Below are 12,731 nucleotides of genomic sequence, written 5' to 3' on the forward strand. Positions count from 1 at the left end.
AGACCCCACAGACCCCATAGACCCCGCAGACCCCACAGACTCCACAGACCCTGCAGACCCCATAGACCCCACACCCCGTAGACCCGCAGACCCCACAGACCCCACAGACCCCACAGACCCCACAGACCCCGCAGACCCCACAGACCCCACACACCCCGCAGACCCCATAGACCCCGCAGACCCTACAGACCCCACAGACCCCACACACCCCACACACCCCACACACCCCGCAAACCCCACAGACCCCGCAGACCCCACAGACCCCACAGACCCCGCACACCCCACAGACCCCGCAGACTCTACAGACCCTACAGACCCCGCACACCCCACAGACCTCGCACACCCCACAGACCCCGCAGACCCTACAGACCCTGCAGACCCCGCAGACCCCACAGACCCCGTACACCCCGCACACCCCGCAGATCCCTTGCCCCACCCTTCGCGCAGGTGCCGGGAAGCCTGCAGAGCAAAGCACGTGAACGTGGAACCCCTTCCCGAGCAGCGGGAACGGCTCTGCTTGAGGTCGACGACGAGCCCTCTGCATGTCCCACTAACATGCTCTGGAAAACCCCACTTACCTGTAAATACCGTTCACGGCGAAAACCTTTTCCTCAACTCCTCCTCGAAGCAAACCTTGTGATCAATCAGCATTCTAGGGGTCGGAAGCAAAGACGCGGCCCCATCAGCGCCGGCGCGAGCACCCAGGACCCGGGTCCTGCCCTCTGTTCCCCCAGTTCCTGAGATACGGTGACGGGAATCCCATCAAGCTCATTGATATAGAATAAATTTATGGTTAAAATTACATTTATTAAAAAAAAATTACATTTATTCACAGGAAGTTTTATCAGAGAAATCCCTGCCCTCGCTAGTTCGGTGATAATTATTGTCTCCGCAGAATAGAATGAGAGTCTCTGAAATTCCACAGTTCCTTATAAATTCACAGATAAAATCTATCTGCAGCTCCGTGCTCATCCCGTCAAGCACTGGGTGTTATACTGTATGTTGGCAAATCGAACCCCAATAAAAAACATACAAAAAAAAAGGATAACAATGTTAACTAGTGAATTGATTAAGTAATTAATGCCTGGTTACGGAATCCTATGGCGACTTTGCAATACACTTGCAATTTTTCTCCGTTTACGAAAATAATACTTTACGTAATTCAGTAAACTTTCATGTTGACCATGCAGAAAAAAGCCACATATACATATCCTTATATATGTTAGACTTTTATTTTAAAATTATTTCATTGAAAAAAATAAAATAAAATTATTTCATTGCTGTATTAAAAAAATAATAAAGCAACAACAAAATACCCTGAAAAATATATATATATCTGCAGCCAAAAATCAGAGTATAGAAATTACATGAGAGGAACCCAAACGGAAGGGACAGATGTGAGCCGTGAGGCCCTCAGGACTCGTCTTGATTCCGAAGGCAGCGGGATGGCTTTGCCCGGCTGTGCTAATTCTTTTGCTCCGTAACAAGCGGAGGGAGCGGCAGGAGCGGGACCGGAGCCCCGCGTGCGCGTCCGGATGGAGGGACCCGAGAACCTCCAGGACGGGAGCCACCGGCCGGGCGGCCGCGTCTTCCCCCAGGCCCCGCCGATGCCGCCGGCTCCTGGCCGGGCTCCTGGCCGCGGACCGCGGGCTCCGTGTGCGCACACTGCGGCTGCGGCAGATCTTTTGCTGAGCTCTCGTGTTAACACATTTTCACCGTCTGGCACAGAACCAGGGCTCCGTGACCCGCGGTAGACGACGGGCGCCGCTAGACACCCAGGCTGGAGAGAAAGTGCACGTTTCTTCCCAAAAGACAGAGGCCGATGCTTGGTGAGAGGGAGCGTTCGTACCTGACGGAGAGGCCGAACAACAGACCAAAGAGCATGGCGTGTTGAAGGATGGCGAGGAAGGGGAGCACCCGACAAGCACTGCCGGCCTCAGGGAGCCTGACCGGCCGCGGCGCCCGACGCCCCCCGACGCCCACGGTCGCAGCGACACCCGACACCGTCCCGCAAAACGGCTCAAAAGGGCGAGAGAAAGTGACTCGGATTTCACGGTCACATTGGAAACACGCATTATCCTTATTCGCAGAAGACAGACCATATGTGGGAATCCAAAAAAGATGTTTTAAGACTAATTTTATTTCTATAAGACACACAGAAAACAGAACAGCATCCCCCAAATGCTGCAAGATATTAAACACCTACGAGAAATCTACAAAGTATGTGCATGGCCGCCAGTTAGAGAATTAATGAAATTATGTATTTAGTTAAAAAATAAGCGGAGGGAGACTCTCCGGTGGAGTCTTCCACGGCGGGTGCCGCAGCCCCCGGGAACTCCTCCCGCCCTCAGTCGCGGCCTGTGGTCTGGTCCCCCGCAGCCTGGGGAGCGCCTTGGAGAGCGGGGTGAGGGTGCCCCCGGTCCAGAGCCCCCACCTCAGCCCTGCGGGGGGACCCCAGCATGTGTGTGGCAGCAGGGGAGACGGGGCCCAGGGTGCCCAGCAGCGGGGATGCCCGGCCCTCTAGCCGGGAGCCGGGGGGACCTGAGCCCCTCCTTCCGCCCGGGGAGCCTGACCCGAGAGTCCCCTGACCACCCGGAGACCATCAGGCCACTGGCGGCCGACGGCGACATCAGCATCAAGTGCGCGGCCCGACTGCGGCCAGGGGGCCCGTGGCCCCTGATAGACGCCGCTGCCTCTGCTCCCCCTGGAAAAAGAATAAAAATAGCGGGAGGAGGACTCAGCGCGGTCGTCAGCTACTCCCAGATAAATCCGTAGTCACTGAAGCATCAGTTACCCCGCCATCAGGATCGTGCTCACACGCGTTGTAATTGTTTAAAACCTGAAACTTCGGCGAAAATGCCAAGAATAGATACGACGATTCTGGAGAAGCATAAAGACAAGTCAGTCAGGACGGCATCGTACGCGCCCAAAGGTCGACCAGGTGATGGGAGGGGAGACGACACCATCCTTGGACACCGTCCCGGGACGGAGTGGCGCAGAAGCATGGCGAGCTCGGTGAGGGGGCCGGGGCCGGGCGCGGTGAGGGGCCGAAGTCCCGGCTTCAGGCTACGCAGAATATATTCTAAGGAGAAGTAGACTAACAGGGAAGGTGGGGAAAGGAGGATCCTGGGGAGAGTCCGGGAAACCTCTTCAGGCCGGGCCGGGAGACCTTGCAGGGACGCGGAAGCACTGACCCCGGAGGAAGTGGTTTATGGGTCACACTATATTAGACCCGAGAACCGTGTTCACGGAGCGACCACGGCAGGAGAGGACGCGGCCCGAAAGCCCAGGAGCAGGCGTCGGAGGTCTGACAACCACTTGACATCCTTTTTTTTTTTTTTTTTTTTTTTGCATTTCAGTAACTTTATTTTTTTTATTTTTTTAATAAATTAATTTTTATTGGTGTTCAATTTACCATCATACAGAATAACACCCAGTGCTCACCCTGTCAAGTGTCCCCCTCAGTGCCCGTCACCCAGTCACCCTCACCCCCCGCCCTCCTCCCCTTCCACCACCCCTAGTTCGTTTCCCAGAGTTAGGAGTCTTCATGGTCTGTCTCCCTTCCTGATATTTTATTGAAAGGTATAGCCCTTGACATCCTTGACGGAAGTCGACCGCCACCGCGCGCCCCGGCCCCGCCCCGGCCCCGCCGCAGACCCACACGCCCTCGCAGCAGGGGCTCACGTGCAAATATTTGGGCAGGAGTATTCACAGCAGCGTGATTCATAACAGCCCGAAACTGGCGGTGACCCGAACACCCGCCGCCGATCCCATCGCGATGTAAACACTCGGTGCGATGTTACGTAGCGATAAGACGGAACAAATCACGGCCCCGTGTGACAACACGATCAACCTCGCAAACACAACGTCAAGCCAAAGAAGCCAGACACCGGCAGATTTTAATGATTATGTTTATATGAAGTTCAAAGCCAACCTCCGGGGGTAGAAATCAGGAGGGTGGCTCCCGGGGGGGAGGGCGGGGGGAGCCACGGGCACGGGCCCCCCTAGTCGGTTTCTGAGGCCGGAGCAGGCCTCTTCCTGCCCTTGGGTGGGTCCCGGGGTCGCCCTCTGAGGTCGCGCCGGTGCCGTCCGCGGTCGGTGAGGAAGACGTCACTACGGAGCTGGAAGGGAGAGAGACAGCGGCCGCTCCTGGGGCCGAGGGGGACGTCAGAGGTGCCGACTCGGGCCACACCTACGGTGCAAGGGCTTCCCGCCTGGGGGGCGTGAGGCACAAGTCACAGGCCACACACCCCGTCCTAAACCAGGGGAAGCCAGAGCCGCGGTTGGGTGGCAGGCGGCGAGTCCAGGCCGAGGACGGCCCCCCGAGGACGCCCTTGCCGCCGAGAGCCCGGGGACGTGATACAGAGAAGGCCCCAACCCGACGTGGCCCTGGAAACGCCGACACGGGACAACAGGGGCCGAGGTCCCCGGGGGCCGGTGAGCAGTGACGCAGGGGGGACGCCCCAGAAGAGTGGTGCTGGGCGGGGAGGCAGGCCCAGGCCAGAGTCGGGCGGCGCCCAGGTCGCGCGGGTGGGTCCCTGGTCCCCGGTCCCGGGCTGACGGCCCCAGACTCCCCAGACGACGCCAGCGGCTGCTCGAGCACGAGGATTAGTTCACGGCCCCGTTGTCTTTCCTGTTTCTCTATTTCTCCTTCTCTTCTCTCTACATACTCTGGGTTTTCCGAGTGCCACGTAGTGAGATGAACCGTCTCAGGATCCGAAGGTGGTGCTCATGGAGAGCGCTTGCGATTAAATGAGTGTTGGAAGGATACAGGAATCCGGGGGCGTGTGTGCCCTGTTTCACCCGAACGCCAGGGAGGAATCAAGGAGGAATCAAGCTAATCGAGTTGGATGCCGGCGGCAAATGTGTCGTTCAACCGAGTGACACGTCCTTTGATGGAGACACTTGAACCTTCTCCGGTCCTCGTCTCATTCAGGACGTGAACGGGGAAGTCCCCTGTGGGGCTCAGCGGTTGAGCGTCTGCCTTCGGCCCAGGTGGTGACTCCGGGGTCCCGGGATCGAGTCCCGTGTCGGGCTCCCTGCATGGAGCCTGCTTCTCCCTCTGCCTGTGTCTCTGCCTCTCTCTCTCTCTATGTCTATCATGAATAAATAAATAAGATCCCTTAAAAAAATAATAATAGTAAGAGGATAAAAATCTCCGTCGTCTCCAGGACCCAGGTCTTCAAAGGAACAATTCTTTTTTTTTTTTTTTTGACATTTTTTATTATTTTATTTTATTTTTTTTAACATAAATTTATTTTTTACCCGTGTTCAACTTGCCAACATATAGACTAACGCCCAGTGCTCGCTCAATCCTATTAAGGCAGAAACTTGAGAGCTCAGCTTTGGTTTTCGGCACTTCCCTTACCAAACTCCGCTTCGGCCCGCGTGACTCCGTGACGATGCTCGTTCCCTTTTTTGATGAGTTTCCGACTCTCTAGGACAGCTGGGATGTCGGCATTCACCCTTCTCAAACGCCGTTTATCGTCATCCCGAAAACACACTCTCGGTTGCGGAGCGACCGCCGGCAGGGCCCGGACAGCACGTGGCTAATGGCTTAAGCACAAGGAAATGCATCAGTTAAAGCAGAGATCCCTTATAAAGACAATAATTAGCCCCATGCCCACGTGTTGGCAGACACTGCCACTTCACAGCAGATTTAATTTGGTGGCAACACAACAGATTCTGGAAGCGGAACTAATTGGTGCTTGCGACGGGCACGGTACTGAAACAGGGTGTTCTCGTGTTGGGGGCTCGGGCGCACTGTTGACTGGAAACACTCACTTCTGTAAGCAGCAACCCTGCGGCGTCCACCGGCCGGAGCCAGAACGTTCGTCTCCATGGCAGCCCAGCTGAGCATCTGCTCTCGCTCCCAGGCGCGGGGCCGGGAGGCGTGGCTCTGCCACCGAGTCGAAGGAGGGACCGAGGGCCCCTCGGGGAAGTCGGACGTGCACGATGCAGCAAAACAGACGGAGCAGCACCACGGTTCTCCCAAAGCATAACGGAGACCGACGTCAAGGAGGGAACCCATTTCCCGCAGCCTGTGGGGGGCGGGCGCCGAGAACCCCACGTGGTGCACGGGAGACTGGCTCACGGGCGCCCAGTGCCGCGGGCCAGGGAACACGGGAGCCGCCCCGAGGCAGGGCTGCAGCCCCCTGAGGAGGGAAGACATGGGAGGGCATGAGAGGGCCCCGCTGGATGCCCCGCACGACGCAAGCTCCAGGGCGGCCGGAGCCTGAGCACGACCCTGCCGGCGGGTTCATTTGTACCCACGGGGAGGCCGCGGTCTTTGGAGAGGGGACCCGTGATGTCAGCTGCACCGGGTACGTTTTATCTGATGGACTCGAGGGCTGAGCAGTGGGAGGACGTGGGTGCCCTCCTGGGGGACAGTCCAGGCGAGGGGTGACCCCAAAGCAGAGGCTTCAGCGGGGAGGGATGCCAGACAGCATGAGGCGACGGCACTCGGAGTCCAGCACACAGGGCCCCCGGGGGGAAGGGGCCCGACTGGCAGGGAGCACGTGGGCCGCGTCAGGGTCGCCATCGAGGAGTGGCGAAGGCCTGGGAGTGAGAGGAGCGGGCGCAGAGGGACCTGACAGGCCCCTAGGAGATGGGTGCTCCTGCAGGGGGGAGGCTGCGGGCCCAGCCCTGCCCGGTTGCCGTGACAACCGAGAGAGACCCGCCCACCAGGAGGCATTAGCACAGGCTTGGGGGCAGAGGACTGAGGACGGCGATGCACACGGGCAGGCTGCGCGGGACGAGTGTCTGGAACACGGTTGACCGCGGGGTCCAGCCTGCCACGCGCGGGGCGCACACAGACGGCGGCCGGCTGCCTGGAGGGAGCACCGCCAGGGACTTGCCACGAGCCTGCAAGAAGCGGGGAGGTGGACACGTGGCACGGGGAGAGCGGGGCACCGGGAAGCCAGGTCTCGGGGCATTTAGGGGGACTGCCGGACGGCCATGTTCACGAGCACACGCACCTCTGGGCTGTGAAACCCCCCGCAGCACAGAAGCCCCGGAGCCCTGGGTGGGGGCTCCACTGGGCCCCGGGGCTTTGTGCTGCCCACGGTGAGGTCAGGGTGAGCCCCCTGGGGACCTGGCTGGGGGCCTCTGGGCGCCGGGAGCTGAGCGGGAGCCCAGGCCGCAGGAGGCAGGAGAGTCCCTGGGAAGAACCTGCGCTGGCACCAGGCCCGACCGTCGGGAACAGCTGCAAGGCCGCGCTGCATCCAGAGAGGGGGCGCCCGAAGGTCCCCCCGGACGCCGAGTCTGCGGCTCCAACACCCTGGATCCTCGTGGGGCTCGGCTCCTAGCTGCTGATGTGCAGACGGGAGCATCGGAGAGCACCGCCCCCCCCAGCACGCGGAGGATCGGCCGCGCTGCACGTAGGATCCGACCACGGGCCGCAGAGCCCCGGCCGCGGAGCCCACGTGGGTGTCGTGGGGCCACAGTGGGGCGTCCGGGGTGTGCCCGCCACCTGCCCTCGGGGCTACGTGTGTTTGCTGCTGTGGTCGCAGCCCCGCTGTGAAGAGAAGGCCCCTGTACGGTGACAGCCTTGCCTCCCGCCCGCACTTCTCCCGGAGATCCGCTCCACGCCGCGCCTGCTTCCTTTCCAGAACTTTCTTGCTCCTCCAACTCTCGGTCTGCGAGTCCCTCCACGTTGTTCAGACATTCAGGGACTGAGAACTCAGAAATCCCACCGCTCGTCGGCCTGAGCACACCCCGCTCCGTACTAGGGAATAAGCGTGTTGTCGTTCACTTGTTGATGACGATTCCTCTAGAATTAGGTCTTCCTTTATAATTTTCATTTTCCTGAAACATCTGAGGAACGTGTAAGCCGCCACCTCACGGTTAAGGAGGTGACGCACAGAAAGCAGCCCGGAGCGAAACTTCTGGTTTAAATCCAAACATTAAACACAGTGGGTCCCCGCGAGGCTCATTCCACTCCCTGGTCGGCCTTTTATAAACAGGGAACCGAACAGTCAGGTAAAGTGATCGTTATTGCCGGAGTTGCTCCTATTCCTGCTTTAAAAAAAAAAATCACCATTTAATAAATAAATAAATAAATAAATAAATAAATAAATAAATAAGTAAATATCACCATTTAGGGGTGGCTGGGGCCCGGCTCCTCCCCAGCTGCCTGCCCCGCACCCCCCGGTTCCCCCCAACGCCCCCCTTCCACCCCCGCCTCCCCTCCTGGCTCCTCCCGGCCCCCAGCTCCCCCCACTTCTCTCCTGGCACCCCCAGCATTGTCCCCCCCATGCCCCCTGGCAGCCCCCGTGCCCCCCCGGCTCCCCTCGCACCCCCTACCCCCTCCCAGCTACCCCAACACCCCCCATCCCCCTGGCTCCCCTCCCAGCTAGTCCCAGCCCCCAGCTACTTCCCCGCGCCCCCCGGCAGCCCCCGTGCCCCCCTGGCTCCCCCTGCACCCCCCACCCCCTCCCAGCTCCCCCAACGCCCCCCCTCCCCCATCCCCCCGGCTACCCTCCTGGCTAGTCCCAGCCCCCAGCTCCCCCCACTGCCCCCCCCGCCGGGCTCCCCGTCTCCTATGTCCGCGTCTGCTCCTCCTCAGGGTGCTCAGGGGTGTTGCCCCAGAGCAGTGCTTACAGGATGAGCCCGACGGAGGGTTTGTGGGTGCCACGTCCAGCCCGGGTCCTGGGGGGCAGAGGCTCCCTCTCCCTGAGGGCAGGTGCCCCCCGGCTGCTCAGGCCTTGGGCTCTGTGTCCTCCCTGCCTCCAGCGGGGCCCCGCCGCTGGCCTCACCCCTCCCGGCCCAGGCAGCCCCTGGCTGCCCCATAACTATGCGCCGTCGGGGCACCGGCCGCGTCCTCCCCACGGGAGGCTTCTCATCCACTTCTGCTTCCACATCTGTGTCCGGAGACGTGGAGACAGCAGGACAGGGAAGTAGGACTCCTGCACCGTTCATAGACAAAGGAATCGTATTTTTATCAAGTTCTCGATGAACAATAATAAGCTGCGAGCCTCCAGGGCGACCCCTCTGGGGGATTCCGCCAGAAATCCTGGCCAGTCGCAGCGTGCACGGGGCGTCGTCCCGGGGCCCGGGGAGCACGCGGTGGCCGCTCTGGAGCAGGTGCTGCGGGCGGAGAGGCACGTTCATGGCCACACCTGGTGTTGGGCTCGGGCCACAGCTGGGCGCCCGCCTCCGTCGAAGAGGGCGAGACGACCAGGCCGCTCAGCGCCCGTGTCACCGGCACCGTGTCCCTCAGCAGCTACACCCCAGCGTTTCGAGGCCTGTTTCCGAGCCTGGAGTGACACCTACGGGCTCCGGCCCGCCTGCGTGGACACGGCGGTGGCCCCGGGCCTCGCCCCCGGCCTGCTGGACTGGCCGCCCACCCGCACCGGTGGGCCGAGGCTGGAGAAGGCCTCTCGGGACGTGCACACAGCAAGTGTGAGAACTCTGCTGCCAGCAGTTGTGTGACTTCCTGCTCACCTCGTAAAGGACAGGAACGCCCCACATTCCAGGAGAAACCCGTGCGCGGCCCCTCACAAGCTGTGTTGGCACAAAACACATTTCCCGACTTTCCTCTTCGGTCCAGGCTGGCGGGCGGGGTAGGAACGGCACGAGCGGCTGATTCCGCGTGAGAGCCGTGGCTGGAGCGTGTGCGCCCACGCACTTTCCCTGCCGCCCCACCGCCGGGCTCGCAGTCCAATCTTCGAATGTGAAGAGCATCTTGGGCTTCAGGGAATCCGCAGGAACACGCAGTCAGGGACACGGGCGAGAGCAAAGCCCAGGTAGCGGCTGGGCCCTTTCTTCCCCCAGAGGATCCTCCAGCGCGGGAAACACTGCCAGTGCGTGGGGACAGCGCGTGTCCAGGGCTGCGCGATAGCCTCCAGGGCAGGGTGACGCCCAGGGAGGGGTGGCCCCCCGGGGCAGGGTGGCCTCTAGGGCAGGGTGACCTCCAGGGCTGGGTGGTCTCGGGGGCAGGGTGGCCTCCTGGGGCCGGGTGACCTCCAGGGCAGGGTGGCCTTTGGGGATGGGTGGTCTCCAGGGCTGGGTGGTCTCTGGGGCAGGTTGGCCTCGGGGGCAGGATGGCCTCCAGGGCTGAGTGACTCCCGGGGCACGTGCAAGTGGGTCCACCCAGCAGGTCAGGGCGTCTGGGTGTCCGGTCCCCACGGCGTCAGCGCTAGAGCAGCACACACAGCAGCCGCAGGGTCTGACCCCGCTCACCGCCTCACTCAGCGCACATCCCACCTCGAGTTTTCCCGATGTTTCCTCAGACACGTCTTCCCGTCGGGGGAACGGGCGGAACTGGGTCCACCTCCGGACGTGCAGGGCGAGCATCTCCCGAACCTCTGCACCGCAGACAGTGCGAGGCCCTGGCGGGCCGCGGGCGGGGTGGGAAGCTCGCAGGTTTGGGGCTGGACAGACGGAGGGGCCAGGCCCCGGCAGTGTCACTCCCTGACAGAGACGCAGTGACTCTTGCGTCTGTCCCCGAGGTCTGGCTTTCTCCCCTGCGGCCCGAGCTGACAGGAGCGGCTGACGCAGGACGGGGCATCTCGGGCCTGCGGGCTTCCCTTCCGCCCCAGGACACAGGGAGGCCGTCTCCGGGGTTTGAGTCTCCCAGGCACAGGACAGGCACACCGACAGCAGGACGGACGTGCTTCTAGAAGCTTCCAGGGACAGAACAGTCCTCGGAGTCGCTCTGTCTGCAACCATGGCTCAGCTGAGGGCCGCGGAGACACAAAGTTCTGCTAACGATCCCGGGTTACTTTGTTTTAAGCTACATTTTATTATTTGTAGAAAACTGTTCAAAACTGGTATCAAAACGGTTTCTATGACGACGATACACGCATGTGTGACTGTGTGTCTGTCACCTGGGGTCCCCCCGAAGCACGTCTGCTCACGCGGAGAGCGATCGTCAGACCCCCCGAGGCACGGCATCCCCACGTGCTCTTGATCCTGAGGGGCGGGCCCGGTCCCCTTGGTTTCCCCACTTTGTGCGACTCTGGACGTTACCCCAGAGGCTCTCCACGTACTCAGCACGACCTTGCTGTGTGTTCGTCACGGATCACGTGTGTGGTGACCTCTCCGGACGTCTCTGTGTCAGCTGCGTGCTCCTGCGGCCTGCGGAGGTGGGGCCTCGCCCAGCCACGCTCGCTCCTCGTGGCACAAAACAGCTGCAGGAGCGCACGCATCCACACCTGACCTTGGGTTAGCTGTCCCCGCTTCGTGCCCATTCCTGCCGCGCCGCACCGTGCTTGGACTCAGGGGGTCGGGGGCGTGCAGGACAAGGCCCCGGGGTCTCCCGCTCCGTCCTGGCCACAGAGGCACGGAGCCCCCCGGGTCTGCTGAGCAGAGCAGGGTCCCGTGGACGCAGAGCCCGGGGGGCCGTCCACACGGGAGGGCACCTCCGTCTCCAGAAACAATGTCTCAACACTGACGAGGCTCGTTGCAGAGCCTGCCGCACCAAGTCACTTGATAAAATGACCAAGTTATCCTTTTTTTTTTTTGACCAAATTATCCTTAACCAGGTTCTGGAAGTCCCGGTAAGCATCTTCCCGTTTAAAGAGTTCAGAAAACTAACATTTGTGTTTTGGCAACGGCAGGAAACGTTCAGCTGCAGAAACACGAAGCATTTCCTCCGTGAAAGCAGAAAAGAGAGGGGCGCCAGGGCGGACCCGTCTCACGGCCGTTCCCCATTCTTTGTGTTTTTAGTGCATATTAGCAAGTACGATATTCAAAAAAAAAAAAAGCTAAATATCAGCAGGCAAATCCCTATTGACCTCAGAAACACCGTTCACGAGCGTGCACGTGTCTGACAAGCTATCCCGTGTGTTAAGGGAAAAGACCACCTCCGAGGCGGTGGCACGACGGGCGAAGTCACAGTTACGTCATGTCTCCAACGGAATCGCGTACATTTCGCTTATTTTATTTTTTCATTGTGGCGAAATACACACAGCACAACACTGAGCACCGAGCCGTTCCGAGCGTGCGGCCGCCCGTCCCATGATGGAGACTCCGTGCCCGGGAGACACTAGCCTCGTCCCCCGTCCCGACACTTGTCTCGGCTCCTCCTCCACCCCGGCTGCCCGGCTCCCCCCACCGTCCTGTGGTCTCGCGGCTCCTGCTGCGTCTGCAAGTGGAGTCGGTCCGTGATTACACATTCGGGCCGAGGAGGGAGACGTTCGTTACATCACTGCTTCACTTGGCCAGAACTAGAAGCAGACTCGGTGTCGCGATGACCACGAGGTTTCCTCCGTGTGACTTTGTACCCCTCTACGGGTACCTCAAAAAGGCTTTTAAAATAAAAACGATTACTTTGAAAAACAAGTATTCACTTTATTTTTGGTTGTCTAAACTTGGCCGAGGCCTCGGCTGATTTTCATAAGCTTGAAAGGAAGCCAGTGTCCCTAGAGCAGGATTCTCTTTTTCTCGGGGAGTTTGTGGCTCGGGGGACAGGACAGGGAGACATCGCGTCCGCGCTGAAGCCCCAACCGTAGGCTTGTCCGGGACTGAGATGAACGTGCTGGGACCCGAGCACGTTCTAAGAAAATGTCCCGCGGCGGCGGATCGGCGGGGGCCGCAGACGACGGGGCCCCGGGAGGGCGAGGCCCGGGCGCAGCCGCCTCACCCCCGCCCGCCGTGGCCGCGGCCGAGGAAGGAGGCCCGCACTGTGCCCCCCACGCCCTGGATCCCACGGTCCTCAGCCACGGGCGAGACCAAACTGTCTTACTTTGAATAATATCAGAGGGGGCGAGGCGACTTGAGGAAGGGAA

This window comes from Vulpes lagopus, chromosome 5, assembly GCF_018345385.1.
Source record: "Vulpes lagopus strain Blue_001 chromosome 5, ASM1834538v1, whole genome shotgun sequence".
NCBI lineage: Eukaryota > Metazoa > Chordata > Mammalia > Carnivora > Canidae > Vulpes > Vulpes lagopus.